At 41.5% G+C, this 16,159-nt stretch overlaps 1 protein-coding gene across 2 annotated transcripts in view; it reads right to left on the reverse strand.

The window, feature by feature from the left end:
* LOC119915808 (serine-rich coiled-coil domain-containing protein 2-like) overlaps positions 1-16,159 on the reverse strand; it is a 64,219-nt gene that overhangs the window by 38,973 nt on the left and 9,087 nt on the right. The gene's annotated exons all lie outside the window — the stretch shown is intronic.

A 16,159-nucleotide genomic window follows, 5' to 3' on the forward strand; every position in this document is an offset into this window, starting at 1 on the left:
ATTATTGAGAGTTTAAAAACATTTGATATGTAGGCCAATACATGTTTCACCATAAACAAACATCTTTCCTGAGGATCTCTAAAAGACCATGACCAGAATACGCAGTGAGCGGAACATTAAGAGTGTAGAAATAAACATGTTCTCTGGTGGACAAACCATGTAAACTAAGGCGGATCGACCGATGACAGCAGCTTATATATATTATATATATAATACAGTACAGATGAAGCTTCTCAGGGTGTTTACACATTGGGGCGGCTGTAGAAATATGTTTTTGCTGCATTGCAGAATAACCACATGACAAGGACAGCAAAACTGAGAAATAATGTAAAACAAAAACAGCCAGCCTCTTTAGCAACCTTTTGTGTCTCGCCCTCCTTGTTCAAGGTGTCAATGGTCGTCTTTTGGACAGCTGTCAAGTCAGCAGTCTTCCCCGTGATTGTGTAGCCTACAGAACTAGACTGAGAGACCATTTAAAGGCCTTTGCAGGTGTTTTGAGTTAATCAGCTGATTAGAGTTAATTAGCTGATTAGAGTGTGGCACCAGGTCTCTTCAACATTTAACCTTTTCACAATATTCTAATTTTCTGAGATACTGATTTTGGGGTTTTCATTAGTCGTCAGACTGATATATTTCAAGTGTTCATTCCTTTTAATTTTGATTATAACTGTGTGGAATGAATGTAAACATTATACAAGTTTCACTTTTTGAATGGAATTACTGAAATAAATCAACTTTTTGATGATATTCTGATTACATGACCAGCACCTGTATATTATATATAATATTACTGAAGGAAGACAGAACAGCGGGTAATCGGTTGATCCTACAGTGAAATAATGAACAAAACCATCCGTCATTTAATTGTTAATTTTAGATCTGAAAATGTCTGTTTTGGTGACGTAAACGTTGTTTTTAACTTTGGCAGTTTGGTGCTGACTTTTTGTACCATTTAAGTTTTTTCACTGAACACAAACTACTTAGATTTACATTCAAACAAGTAAAATGTGGGTTTTCTAAAACTAGAGTGTATTTTTAATAGAATTTTATTCTAGAGACAGTAAACTCCATTTTGAAAAGCTCTTCTCTCCGACTGAAAATGCTGCAGCTACAGCTTCATGTTTTATCTGTATGCTGCTGAAAGAAAATTCCTCTGTAGGCGTCCGAGACGAACCCTAACACGCCCACAAAGAAAATGATTTCCAGCGCTGACAGCGGACGAGGAGCAGCAGCGCTGAAACAAACTGTTACCAGCCGAGACATGTGGCACCCGGACTGATGTGAACTCCGCAGGGCGAGTCCAGGCGTGGGTGTGTGTGCGCCGACAGTGTGGTTAGTGCAGAGGCAACACATTTAACCACCTCAGTCTCACACATCACGCCCCTAATAAAAACAATCAGCTGTTGCTGCACCTCCGTCAGAGATGGTAATCAGACAAACAATGTTTTGCATCAACACACACCCATCACACCCCGTCTCCACTGAAAACGACTGTAACACTCACACACACACACACCCCGAGGCAGGAAATTTGAAAAACAAACCAGCACAAACCCAAGCAGCCGGTTTCAGGTCTACATGAGGTCTGTGAGAGTGTTTGATCCTAGACAGACTGATTTCGGGTGAATGCAGTGACAACAGTTCACGATCAGTAACTTCAGCAGGGCTGCTGTTTTTCTTCTTTGATTATTCTGCCAATTTGGCTCCAGATGAACTGCTTTGTTGTTAAAATGTCAGAAAATTGTAAGAAACAAAAAAAATAAGTGCATGAAAAGTGCAAATTCTCCCCAGAGCCAAAAGTGAAATATTCTTACTTTTATTACATTGATAGAAGAAAAATGTCGCACGTACATGCCGATTGAGCTGTTATCAAAATAGTAGTTACACCCATCACTCAACTGATCATTTCAGCTCTGCAACAGTGTCGGCCTAGTTCACGCTTGGAAGTATGACAAAGTGCAGTGCGTTGTCAGTACTCGGATGGCGCTGGACACTTGTCACACTGAGGAAGCTGCAGCGGTCGCTATCGTAAAAGTAGAATTAGTTAGTTTTTATTCATTTTTAATAAGCTTAATTGAAGTCAAGCGAGCAAACAAGCCGGGGGATATTTTGGTGGGTGACAGGCGATAATGATCCGACCGGTTACTCGTCATGTCTGGTTAGTGCACAATGGCCGTGTTTGATTTGAGACATAAAGAAAACCACCAAGAATCTCCATTTATTAAAGGCTCGGGTAAAAGTCTAAGAGTCTTTAAGACTAAACTGTTAATCGTTGAATAACAAACAACAACCAATCGATCCCCTCAGCAGCCTTTCTATATCTCCCCATCTCATCCTCTCTGGCCCTGCAGCCGTAACACATGGTGCTGATGCTGAAAGGACAAAATTAAAAAACAACCTCCTCAGTTATTTGTCCGCCCAAGGCCACTGTACCCTAAACCAAACTGAGCATCACAAGCTTTTTCCGGATGCTTTATCAAACCAGCTGATGCGTTTACCTCAAAGAGAAGAAAGTGCAGAGAGACAGATGGAAAACTTGTGACTTCAATGTGAGAGAAACAGAAAGGTCCAAACATCACTGATAAAAAGGATTATCTGCACGACCTGAAGGGCTTCAGATTACACAACACCTCCTGAACAGAAAGCAGATCTTAAGAATCACACAAAACTACATGTTATCATCAACTTTCCTCATATAAAGAATCTCGTTACATCACCTGAGCTCTGGCAGAATAATCTCTCATTAAACATGTTTGTCCGTCACATACTGACTTTAAAAGAGGAAGATAAACTAATAAAGCGTTTCCCATAAGAGACGCTGACTCACAGCTTCCCCTCTGCTGTGTCACAGCCACAGGCCGAGAAGCAGAAGCATAAAGACTCCCGTCAGTATCGATCATCTCCCCCGGACACAACCGGGACTGTGGATCAGCAAAGCAAAACAATGACCCGGTGTTGGTTTCAGACGCAGGTACAAAGTTCTGCATCATCGGAGCTACACTGAAGAACAACCGGGAAAAATCACGACTCACGACCAGAGAATGATGAGCAGTTACCTGTAGGGCTGCGACTGACCATTGATTAATCATCAAGTTATTAAGTCCAGAAAACGGTGAAAAATGTTGATCAGTGTTTCCCAAAAGCCCCAAGCTCACGTCCTCAAATGTCTCGATTTGTCCACAACCCAAAAATATTCAGTTTACTGTTACAGAAAAGCAAAGAAAGCAGAAAATATTCACATCCGAGAAGAGAATTCGGGCGTTTTTTCCTTTAAAACAAAATGACTCAGCGCGATTAATCATCTACCAAAAGAGCTGTTAATGAATTAGCATGAGTCGATTAATAGACCAATCATTGCAGCTCTAGTTACCCGACAGATATGTTGTCACGGTAATAAAATTCAAATCATTGTCAGGATAAATTTCAAATCAATATTTCTTTCAGGTTTAAAGGGCGATTTTTGCTCCTGAGTGAAAGTTAATTCTTTCTGCTCAGAACAAACAGCTGATCACTCCACAAATCTGAGGCAGAACATTCACAACTATCATGATAAAATCTGTTTTCAACAAATATGCACAAATAAATTTAAGATAATTATTTTTCAGCCGCTTTTCCTCAATCCAAAAATATATTGTTGTAAAATTTAGTGTCAAATCTTTCGTGATGCAAATAAATTTAATTTATATAATATAATAAATTGTGTTATTTTGCTTTTGAGGGAAATTATATCACAATATTTATTATTATTATTGTTTTATTGCCGAGTTTTCACGAGTGCCGTCAGAAACCTTCAGTCATGATGACATCAACCAGGCGGCCATGTTTTCCTCCTCTGTGTGTGAGTGCAGCTGAACTGCAGCAGAAACGCTGCCGCGGTACCGAGGACACACGGGAGGAATGAAAGGCTGATGAACGAGGCCGCGACCGAACGATAATGAGTTTCTCTCTCTCTGCCTCTTTGTTCGTTGTGGACTGAGCTGCAGTCCTGACCCCCTCCTCCTGTTTGTGTCTGTGCTGAAGAAGGCAAGAAGGACTTTTGTTCAGACAGACGGTGAAACACGCCCAGCGATCACTGAGGGGATCAACATTTAAGTTTTCCTTTAACGTTGGTCGGCTCGTTTTGTTGTTTCTCACTTCTACCCGTGTGTCTTTTGTTGTGGCCCCCACGCTAAAGGAGTCTGGGTCCGATTCGCCCTCCTGATACTCACGGGGCTGGTCGGAACAGATTATTGGCCCAAATGATATCCTGTAGTGTGAAGGGTTTACGGAGAGAATCTGAAGGTCGCCGTGTGGATCTGAGGCTCGAATCCAGCCAATGAGAGCGAGCTGAGCAGGAAGCGACCGCCAGCGTGTTGTGTTTCTGCTTTACAGAACGTATAAAAGGGCCGATTCCCTCTTCTCGGCCTCGAGTTCATCCACAGTTTGATTCTCTTCTTTTGTTTCTCTGTACAAAACCCCGCACACACACACACGCGCACACACACACACACACACACAAGGTCAACCAGCTGACGACGACAGTCTGCCTCCATGTTTGTTTCTGTTTGTTTGATCACGTGAGATTCTGTGCGAAGTCCCCGGAGGCGCCACTAGGAAAACGGTTAGAATAAAAGCCGGGTGGTCCTGCGTCTGGACCGAACCGTCTGGCGTGCGCTCTTTAGATTAAGCTCATTCTGTCTGTGGTATTCTGTGGATCTGAGAGTCCTTCAGTGTGCAGCGGGAGTCACTAAACAAACAGCACTGCTCACAATAAGAGAGAAATTCTGGCTGTGAACGAGAGAGGAAATGTTTGAAGGATGGAAGGAAGAAATAAGTTCTAAACTGATTTCTAGAGGAGGCATTCGTCCTTATAAGAAAAGCACGCTGGATCCACCAAGTACACCACATGAACCAGAGCAGCCTGAAACACCACATTTAAATCTACAAATCAAATCATAGACAGCAGCAATGGAAAGTCATGTATATAAAAACAGACTCATTTTCTAGAGCTGGTTAGTCTCTGGAGAGCTGACATTACCAAAATACATTCAAAGGGTAGTTAGTGTCCAACATGCACCCAAACGCTGGCCTAAAAAGACCTTCCCGCCTCCCGTCCAGACTAAAACGGCGAATCTGAAACCTAAAACTGAAGTCTGAAAACGCTGCTGACCCCGTTTAAACTCCGGGGTGGTGCGTTAGTGCTGACAGGTGAAAACAACGATGCTCACGTTTGGCTTCCTGATTGGCTCTTGTCAGTCAGTCAGAGCAGAAACACGATGCTGCTGACAGAGTTTTATTAAAATACTTTTTACTGTGTAAATAACACTTCTACACTTGTACTGTGCACGTGGTCGAAGTCCGTTTCCCTGTGCTCACGTTTTCCTCTCAAGTAACAGTTCCTTGTTGTACAAATATAACAGACAGCTGTCAATAAACCAAACCAAAGGGTTAAACAACAATCAGCTGCTAATTCACAAAGAGGCCAAAGACACGCGGTAGATTAGCCTCTGAACGAACACACACACACACAGTGTTGGACGGGAAAGGTCGCTTTCTCGCACGCTAGACAAACGTGGCATCTCTAAGTATTTGAGCTTCACTGGGGAAAGGTCACGTTTCCTCTTCACTTGCACTAAATGCAAACAGGCTCCTGTGCAAACGGCTCACAGTGAACCACAGAGTCGCTTCAACTTTCTGCAGAAAAACTGAATCTCTCTCGCAGGTTGATAAATTCCATGATGGGCTTCTAAAGTTTGATTTTTGTCCCTCAGACAAAACATCTCCTGCCTTGAAGGGTTTAATGTTTCTGCACCCCGCAGGGATCTTTACAATCCAATTTGAGTTTATTGCTGTCGGCCGTTGCACAAGAGAGATTTCTGCTGCTGCAGAATGGTTGTGCTAGGCCTTTGTGTGCGGTTTTAGAGAGCAAACAGTGGAGCGTAAACTTCCTGTCTCACCAGGAACACTGAAGCTTTCCTTCTCTGGCTGCGAGCCACAGAGTCCATTTGAATTGATGAATGACAGTCCAGGTGTAACCTCTACTCATTTGTGTAATGGATTAGAAAATGCTAAACTGTGATTACTGGGGGGGGGGGCAAACATTTTACAGACTAAAGGAAGGCTATGAAGGGAGTGAAATAAAATAAAGCTCTTCCGATTCTGAAATATAAAGCTGTGGCCAATAAACCAACAGTAGTGAAAGTGAAAATCACAATCGTGCCAAGACAGAGCTGAAATTATTTTTGCTGCTACTTTCAAGGTCAAGAAAGAGCTTTGCTTATAATCGACCTGATATTAGCGTCTGTAAATACAGCACGCTGCGGGTATCTGTGTCTAACTGAAACTAATGATTGTTTTGAAACAGGAGAGTCGGGCTCCTGATCTGCTGCGGGTCCCCGAGTGAAAGAGAGGCTCCGGTGTTGCTTACGTGTCCTGACCTTGACAGCTGTGTTGGGAGTTCACAGCAGAGCAGCCAGGAAACAGATCTGCAGAGCTCCGCCTGCTACCCTGGACTCCACCTGCCCTTTTTATTCAGTCTTCAGATTACAGAATACCATCAGTTAGCTGAAGCGGCTGCAGACGAGTGCGCTAAATGCTTTTTTACGGGTGGTGGGTTATTAATCATTGGGACGGCAGGCTGATTGATTGGTGGACTGACAGACTGAGTGGGAGATATGGAGGCATATCAGCATGGCTGCAGCTTTGTTTAGCTCTGCAGAGAGGCCGAACTGGATTTGATCCAAACTTTAAAAGGAAAGAAAATCCACAATAGCAAAGGCCACTTTGTTTCTGTCTGTGTGTGTCACCAGGAGCTTTTACGTTTGATGAGAGCTCCTAACATGACCCATCGTGTCTCGTCACTTCTCCTTTACTGTTGGATTAGATTCAGTTGTTCAGAATGACCCTCTCTCTCTCGTCAGCAAAGAATACTAAGAGTTCTAAAACGATCTCCGTCCACAGCCGCGTTTTAGTTGCGAGTTGATCTCCGTCTACATTAAAAACGACTGAAAACGCACATCTAGTGGCCGTTCAGGAAAGAATAAAGTTCCACAGACGAACACCGCACCAGATTATAATTTACATGCACCAATAACGAGCTGGGCCTGTGAATGTAACACGGGAGTTAAAAGCGGCGGGAAACCGACTGGGAGTCGTCTCAAAGTAAATACGGAGACATGCACAGTACAAGTGTCGCACAAAAGAAAATATTTAAATAAAAATACCAAATCAAAAACTTTGTCAGCAGCATCGTGTTTCTGCTTTGCATGACTGATGAGACCCAATCAGAGAGCCAAACGTGAGCGTCTTCGTTTCTAGAGTCCTCCGTTTTTGCCCGTCTCCGTTTTAAAATGAAAATGTAGTAGTGAGGACGGGGCCTCAGTTAACAGCAGCATGCTTCTTATTAAGCTGGTCACTTTCAGCGGAAATTGTTTGGAAAAAGCAGAAGCTCAAGCTGTGATCACTACAGTTATAGATGAAGACCTAAACAACAGCCGTGCTCATAAAATATGCAGCTTTTGTTGTTCTGAAACTGCAGCTCTTCTATTTTTCCCTGTAAGTTAATGTTTTATATCATACGTCTGTGGAGGTGACGTTTGTTTGAGGCGAGGTGGCCCACCTCTACTGTAAAACTCTGCAGCAGCAGATTACATCATTTTTGCTTTGAGTAAATGGACGACAGGACAAAACTAAATCTGCCTGTTGTCTGGTTAACGTGCTTAACTTGCCCTCCTGTGTTGAATCATCTGCAGCACCGCTGTGGACGGTGGACTCCTCTTGAATTAAACCAGTTACACTTTCATGCATTTCATAAAAATGTTCCTTGGTAACACATATCTGTGAGAATGTCCTTCACTCAAGGTTCACTGGGTTTTCTGGAGGTGATTCAGGCAGTGGCTTCCGGTCAAATTTTTAACAGATCATAAGAAATAAATGTTCGACTTTACGGTTCTCAATCAGGACGTATTTGGATCGAGGAGCTGGTGGAAAAGTCCGCAGGCTTCGTACTTTAATCTAACATTAATCAACATTTCACATTTCATCTGCTGACTCTCATTTTCAGGTTAACATTGTTTCCAATAAAAATGTCAGAGTTTCTGCCCTCAGCCAACAGAAGCGATTTAATATAAATTACACATCTGAAATGAATCTTTGGGTTTTAGTTATTGAAAATTAAAGGGATTTCAGTCAGATTCAGTCAAAACCACACCCCTCATCCAGCATCTCCTTTGTTCTTCCTCCCATTGACCTGAGTCTGCTCCCTCCCATCCTCCTGTCCTCCCGTCCTCCTGTCCTCCTTTCCATTAGCCCGTTAATATTCCTACATCTCCCTCCTCCTCCTCCTCTACTGTACATCTATTCAGCGGGTTATCGATGTCCTCATGCTCCAGTTCTCCGCTCGCTGAGCTGAGAGGAATCGACGGCCGCCAGCGACAAAGCCAGAAAAGATCAACTGCATCCATCTGGGTCCTCCTGTTTTACTCTTCACATATGTTGTTTTTAAATTTAAGATGTTTTTATATTGTAATAAGTGTAATTAACAGTAAATGTAATAACAACAAAAATGATTTACTTTCCCTATTTAAGTGACTTTAAGAAGACACGTTACATGAATCAGTACATACATAAAGGAGGATTTAATTACACAGCATACAGCACGTAACAAAAGCTATTAGACATAACCAGCGGTGTGAATTCATATTTACAGCTAAAATAATCTACAGTCAATGTGTAAATAAATTGATTTCATGCTTCCTTTATGACATAAACGGTTTTAAGCAAAGTGAGATCTTAAGAAATCAAATTTTGTTTGCAGATTTTAGATTTAATTTATTTACAGTTCACGTCTGCTGTACTCGTGTCTCGTCTCACTCACCTTATTCACTCGTCTTTTATTGCACCTATGTTTCAGTATTTATGCCTCAGTCGTCAAGGACAAGAAGCATTCATGCTATAACTGCACACAGTAAGGCAGCATAAAACTGAATTCTCACTCTGCAAACTACACAAGGTTTTAAAAGCAGAAAGCCAAATAATTTATGTGATAATATATAATAACATACTTTTTTTTTTTATCCCAATTAGTTCTGAAACGATTCGAGAAACTTGAATAACTTCATTACTAAAAAGAAAATTCTTTGCATCGTTGTGCATTGACCAGGATTGTAACTGTAATCAAAAGGGTTAAAATTTTCAGGCTTTCATTTTCAGGCTGATGCGCAAAAGAAGAAAAGCCCATCATGCTTTTGTAAAGTGAATCAGATTTGTTGTTAGGTGCATACTATTGCTGATGCTAATATTTTCCACGTAATAAGAGGGACAATGTCAATCTGTTCTTGATTCAGCGTGTCAGGGTTTATCTTTCAGTAAAGGCCGTCTCATTGTCACCTGACAGATGCTGTTCTCTCCGTGCAGAAACAGCTCCAGGCTCTCAGGTGAGTCTTTCCACAGCGTGAGGTCAGATTTCATTCACACTCTCAGACTGAGAAAAGGGCAAAAACCGCCAGAGCAGAACTCACAGACAGACCAGTGACACGCCAGATGGTCCGGACTGACCCTGCTGTGTGTGTAAAACTGGCCTCCATCAGTCTCATATTCCCCATGCCGAGGATGGAGGGTGAAGTCACAAACACTTCCCTATTCCACGGGAGGTTTTCTGGAGTGTTTCCTTGCCCTTCTGTTTTCAAATTGTAAGATGAGCTCTCAGCAGCTGAGAATAAAATCACTCACAGGCCAACGTCCTACAGTTCCACCAGCAGCAGGATCATCTTCCATTATCGCTCAGTGATAAATGAATCAATAGTAACCTGATCGGCCAGCTGCTGCTCTCAGTCTGAATCACAAACACAACAAAGAGAAGAACTTGCAAAACGTCCAATGAGTTTTATCTATTTCCGTTCTTGAAGCAAAGACATTTTATCAGAACAAGCTATGCTTCTATGACCTCAAAACCATTAACATACTCAAAAACATGTGTATGTCAGTGTTGTTGAGCTTTTAAAGAAGTTTTAGACCTCAAACTCTGAAATAAGAATCCAACCAACAATTACTTTCATTGTGGAATAATTTCCTGATTATACAAGTGATTAATCAATGAATTATTTGGTCTATAAAGTGTCGATAATACAGTGACGTTTATCACAAGGTCCTCAAATCTGGTTTGTCTGACCAACAGACAATATTCGGTTCACGCTACAAACAGCAGATCCTCCCACCGGAGAAGCAGGAAACAGACAATGTTTCACAACAATTCACTGCTTATCTAAATAACTTCTGGCCATCCCCACCGGAATCATCAAGTTACAGAGGAAAACAAACAGAGCAGTGGTAGAGCTGGAAAACGTAAATGTGATAAACAGAGGTGTTCCTCAGGGTTCAATCTTAGGTCCTCTCTTTTTCACAATCTGTATTCACAACCTCAGGCCGTCTGTTCACTTGTATGCAGATGACAATGTTTTATACACAAAGACTCCACCAAGGTTCTTTTTGTAGACAAGATCAATCTACAAAATGACATAATACCCACAGGTAGCAATATTTTACACTACAGACTTTTTAAATTGAAAAAGTATTTGCCGATACGCATCTTTGAACTTGGCCAGACAGAAACATTAAGTCTGTGGTCGAGTTTGTATATTTATTTTTTTATAATCTGTACAACACACAGCTTCTATTCTTAAGCTGATGATACACAGAGCAACTTTTAGAGCAATCATGCAGGGCAACATTGCCGTCAATGGTCATGAGTAAAGATTACTACCGTAATCTCCTTCTGCCACCACTCTGTCACCCGCCCCGCCACTATCCGTTCAAAACGTCATCGGACTTGCCACTAACAAGATTGCCCAGCAACATTGCTCATCAGCTTTAGACCCCGACCCTCAGAAAAAACTCCTTAAAACCGTAACAGGGAAATCCTCTAGCAAAACATGCAATTGATCTAAATCAATGATGAATCTTAATTTAAACTAGGCTTCTTTCATATTAACAGGGTTTTTAGATTTTAAAAAACATTTAGTCTAATCTACCATTCTCATTTTCAAATATTAACAGTCATCCTTACTACTCACCACTGTACAGCTGCAGGGAACAATCTCCATGTTGATACCTTAACAATTACTCATTTAGCTGATGCTTTTATTTATAAAATTGAGCGAGAGCAGAAAACCCTATATATTAGAGAACCTTAAACCAGGGAATTTATTAATTCTAAATACAGTTGCGGATTAATGTTCTGTCCATCGACTATACTATATACAAAATATAAACTTGACAAGCAACACAGCCTCTTTTTATTAATGAGCCCAAGATACAAAAATATTTACATATATTGTCAGTTCAGAATTTTTTTAAGTGCATTCTGAGTTATAGTTCTTTTACTTGTAAACATATTGTCCGCATATGTTTTATCACTACATGTTCTTACACCGCTTGTGTAAATCAAGTCCCGTAATACTGTATAAGATGCTGAAAAACAACCCGTACAGTCAGTTCACCGCCCCGCTGTCTGTTACGTAAGATATTACTGGCTTGGTTACACAAACAGAGGGCAGCTGTGTACATTGTCCTGCTGCTCCTCCTCAAAGATAAAGTGAACTCTGTGCTGCTGTGGAGCGTTTAAAGGTCAGACGTGATGTAACTACACTCGTGAGGACACACTTGTGTGTGTAATCGTGCAGGAGACATTGACACGTTTATCTGATCGCCTGATCTTCTGTGTTTATCCACATGGGCATCAAAAAACAGCAGCAGATAAAAAAGTCCGTCTTCTAAGAGCAGATCTGAACCAACCAACCTTCAAACAGAGGTGGATTATCGGTAGGAGGAGACGGGATGGTTGAAAGCCAGGCAGAGTAAACAACCCCTCGTGGACTCATGTTTATCTCATCTGCTAACTGTTCCTAACTTCCCAAATGATGAACCGTCATCCATCATCCTTCCTGTCCTGCCTTCCTCCATCTGCCTCTTCTTCTCTCTCCATCACGTCCTTGAGTGGTTTCAGACTCTGTACATGCTGATCACTAGAGGACAGAGATATTCTTGGCAGAGGGCAGAGTAACATAACCTGCTCCTCCTCCTCCCTTTTCTTTCCTCCCTGGCTTCATTACAGAGCTTGTATTTCTCCGGCCATCTTGTAAAAACTGCACTACCACTCCAGAAATGTTTCAGTGAAAGTGTCTTCCCGAAAAAAATGAATAATTAACTGTAAATCATTTCAGCACAACAGTAAATGCTAAAAACAAGCAGCATGATTCCTTCTGCACAATTTTCAACATGAGAAAGTGTTCATTTTCACAGTTAACGGTAGAGACGGATCAGCCAGAGGAGGAAAGTACATGAATCAACGAGGACAAATTAGAGCAAGGTGTTCTTAAATATTTAAATTTAGCAACGTTTCCACCAAAACTTTGTACCAGGATCTACTTTCCAAGGAACTATAAGGTTCCTCCAGCCTAAAGACCTGTGAAGATTAGTCCACTGTCGTATGTCCTTACTCTGACGTATGCACCTCCTCATCGGTCCATCCAACGATTTCTTGACCACAAGTTCTTCTATTTATGTGTCAAGCTCAATAAAGATAGATATTTAAAAACTGCGGTTGAAAACTTCATATTCGATCAGAAATTCAGGACTCCAACCCCCAAAGTCCTGGTACTTTTGGAAAGTGTTGCCCCCTGAGCAGTGAATTCCCCAGAACTTTATTTAGATCCTGGTCCATGAGGTGGAAACACAGCGAGTTCCTCTAAAAGTTCCTGCGGTGGAAACGCTGCTTTGTAAGCAACTTTCTACTTCTAATCCACCACATCTCAGAGGGAAATACTTTTTACTTCACTACATTTATCTGACAGCTTCAGTTTTCAGATTAAAATTTTTCCAGTTGTGATGAACTGCAGGATGAAAGATAAATAAACTGTTTAACCCCCCCTCTGATCAGCGGGGAAATGCATCATCACAAAACGGAAAACAATGTTATATTTATACTATTACTGCTGTTCTTCAGTAATATATCTTTCCACAGAAATATCCTCATCAGAGACAGAAGTCATGTGGCTCTAAAGCTCGACTCTTCCTTTCGTGTGAGACAGCATCAAACTGCAATTTCAGCCAACAGGTTGCGAAATGAATCAGTTAATACATAAACAAGCAAATTCCTTGTATGTGTCAAGGCTGATTCTGATAAAAAGAAAGTTTGCTGGCATCTCTTTTAATGTCAGTTAACAGAATGATAATTAACCAACAGGCTCTGACATGAGCCGAAAATTTAAAGTCAGTCTGTTTTACATTTAAATAATCATTTTGCAGAACTGCCTACTGAAACACAACAGTCTCTTGAGCCGGTCGAGGACACAACTCGTTCTCTGACTCCTTATCAAAATAGCAGAGCCGCACTCAGACAGTGTATTTTTATTATTCATGGCTGCCGGTTGGACGCTGGGTGTGTTGAGGCGTCTGGAAGACTGAGCGCGTCATCATGCCTGGGAGCATATTTGATCCACGGAGCACGAGCGACAGGATTCCTCCCGGCCTGATGTCCAGACGCTCGCTGTTAGCCTAAATATCCAGTCAGACAGAAAAGGAAACAGCCAGGAACATGCTGCTGTAGTGAGACGCACACAGAGAACAAGGTCGCCACTTTCAGTCAGTGTGAAATTCTGACCTGGCACGTCTGATGTCACTTTACAGGCTGCAACGTTCATATATTTTACAGGGAGGTGAGCGTAGGACCCCTAACAGAAGCTAACCAGCTGCACTTTTTGTTCCTTTGTGAATTCTTAATCATTAGAAGCTGTTTACAATAAGACAACCGCCTCGTTATCTAGCTTTTTCTATTTCTTTAATATCCGCAGTGTTTTCACAACTCTGTGAGCAGCTCCGCTTCTTTCCATACGTGTGATGGAGAAGCTTAATGTGTGCAATTCACTGGATTAGCCTAAACTAAGGTGACCAGATCTCTGAAATCAAAACCGGGGATATTTTTGGTTTAGTGGTCAGTATGTCGATATTAAATATAATGTTGTTATACATGAAATAAAACAGGGGGATAATTTTGGTTTTATAATGTGTCAAATATAACTCTTCTAAATGAAATCAAGTCAATAAGTAGCAACTGCAATCACTTTCTGGCAAGTAGAATACTGAATTTTTCTGTGTTGTTTTGGCCATTTGAAGGCATTTTAAGAGGTAAAAAGTTCTAGGTGAGTTATAATCTTTTAATTATAACGCTCATGAATTATAATCAAGTCATTTCAGGGCAGAAATAACCTTTCAGTCAATAAGTATTTGAATAGCTGCTCTGCTGTCCAGTCTTTCTGGCCATGTAGAATCTGATTTCAGCTCTGTTAACATCTTATACAGTCTGTGATTAACACACAGTAAGAAACGGGGACATTTCCGGGGACAAGCAACTGAAACCGGGGACGTCGGCTCACCCTATCCTAAACAGACATTTTTATTTCAGTTTCTAAATTCAGCTTCTATAACAACATTCACTGGTCTGATGCTGGACAGTATTTACTGTGAGTTTTCCATAATTGATCACATCATTATTATTTTATTAGCAGTAATAAAAATTTGCACCGTGGACCAAACCACAACCGTCAAAAGCACCAGAGTTTGACTGGACTGCACTAAAGTAAAAAGGCTGCTGCTGCTAAAAGACTGACCAGAGATATTAATCTGTAGCAGTATTACAAAACATACTTTGACTCTGCGAACCAACTCTGGTTTCAGTGTTGCGTGACGGTGTTTCAGCTTTAGGCCAGACATGACACACACAGCATGAATGCGGGTTTTTTTGGGCATTAAACCAACAAATACACACCCTCCCCACACACAGTATAACTGAACCAGGACCGGGCCTGAGTGAGCCTCACCTACTGACAGACTACAGCCTGACGTCACTCCGTCACCTCCGCCACACAGGAAACAACAAACTGACAGTAAAGTGCTTTGCCGTTATATTTTTCTCCCTCCCACAGATAACTGGCCAAACTGGTTGATCAATAAACGCCAGGCAGTAGCTAATGAGTCCCATCATTTTCATACTCCATCATGCTCCTTCCTCTGTACTGCAGAGCTCCAATGTTGCCCAGAAACTATTAATAAAACACATCGGTCTTTTCTAAAAGTAGATGCAGCGTTTGTTTTCTGTGAATGTCTCCTCTCGATCACATGAGCTCAGGAGTTACAGCTGAAGGCGGCGCGTGTTGCCTGGGAGCCTTTTTGAGCTCTTTAGAGCCGGTACCCTGCCCCCCACTCGGCCCCACTGGTTTCACAGCAACTTGGCATGGACAACATCCCTGTTGTGCTGGTGGGAGCTGTGGATCTCCAGTCTCTGCAATATACCCCCCCACTGCCTCCACCACCATTAATCTGCCACAAAGCAGCTCTGTCTCTCCGCTACTCGGGCAAACGCCCTCCTGCTAATCCACCGGCCTTCATCCGAACAGGCCGGGAAACCTACTTCTGGGAATCCAGCAGCTAATCAGCACCATGTGTAAGGGCCAGCAGGTATTTTTATTAACCGAACTTCACATGAAGGCTGGTTAAATCTGCAGAAGCTGCTAATATGACCCATATCCTGAAAAGGAAAAATTAAACTCCCCTTCAGGGCCACACTGCTGCAGTGCAGGGATCTGAACCTCAGTGCTTTTTATATATTATAATATCTGTCAAATCCTAAAAGTTAGGAGTGAATGTTGGATCAAATTATATTGTCTTATTCAGTGATTCTTCTTCTGATCAGATACTTCCTCACTTAAAACATCATTTTGTTTATTTCATTCTGTATTTTATTCTGGCAAAGTGCTCTATTGGCTCTCCGAGTTAAACACACTTTATTATTTAGTTAAGCAAAAGTGATTATTGCTGAAACAATACGTCGATTAATTAGTTTAGATGGAAAATGAATCACAGAAACTTGCGCTGGTGCCACCTTCTGAGATGTGAGCATTGCTGCTTTCTTTATTTTAAGCTTTATTATTCTTAATTTACTATCTAAAATCCACCGTAGGACTAAATTTACTGTGTAAGGCCCCAAAAAATGTTAATTAAGTTTAGAATAAATCATTATGTCCTTCCGCTTTTATACAAGTCAGTATTAGAGTTTGGTTTTATTAGGTCTGTAAAGGATTTCAATAAATTACAGTGCAATACAAAGACAGCACGGAATAAGGTTTAA

Source organism: Micropterus salmoides, unplaced genomic scaffold, assembly GCF_014851395.1.
Source record: "Micropterus salmoides isolate LMB-PRFRI ecotype aquatic unplaced genomic scaffold, ASM1485139v1 Ms_hic_scaffold_21, whole genome shotgun sequence".
Taxonomy (NCBI): domain Eukaryota; kingdom Metazoa; phylum Chordata; class Actinopteri; order Centrarchiformes; family Centrarchidae; genus Micropterus; species Micropterus salmoides.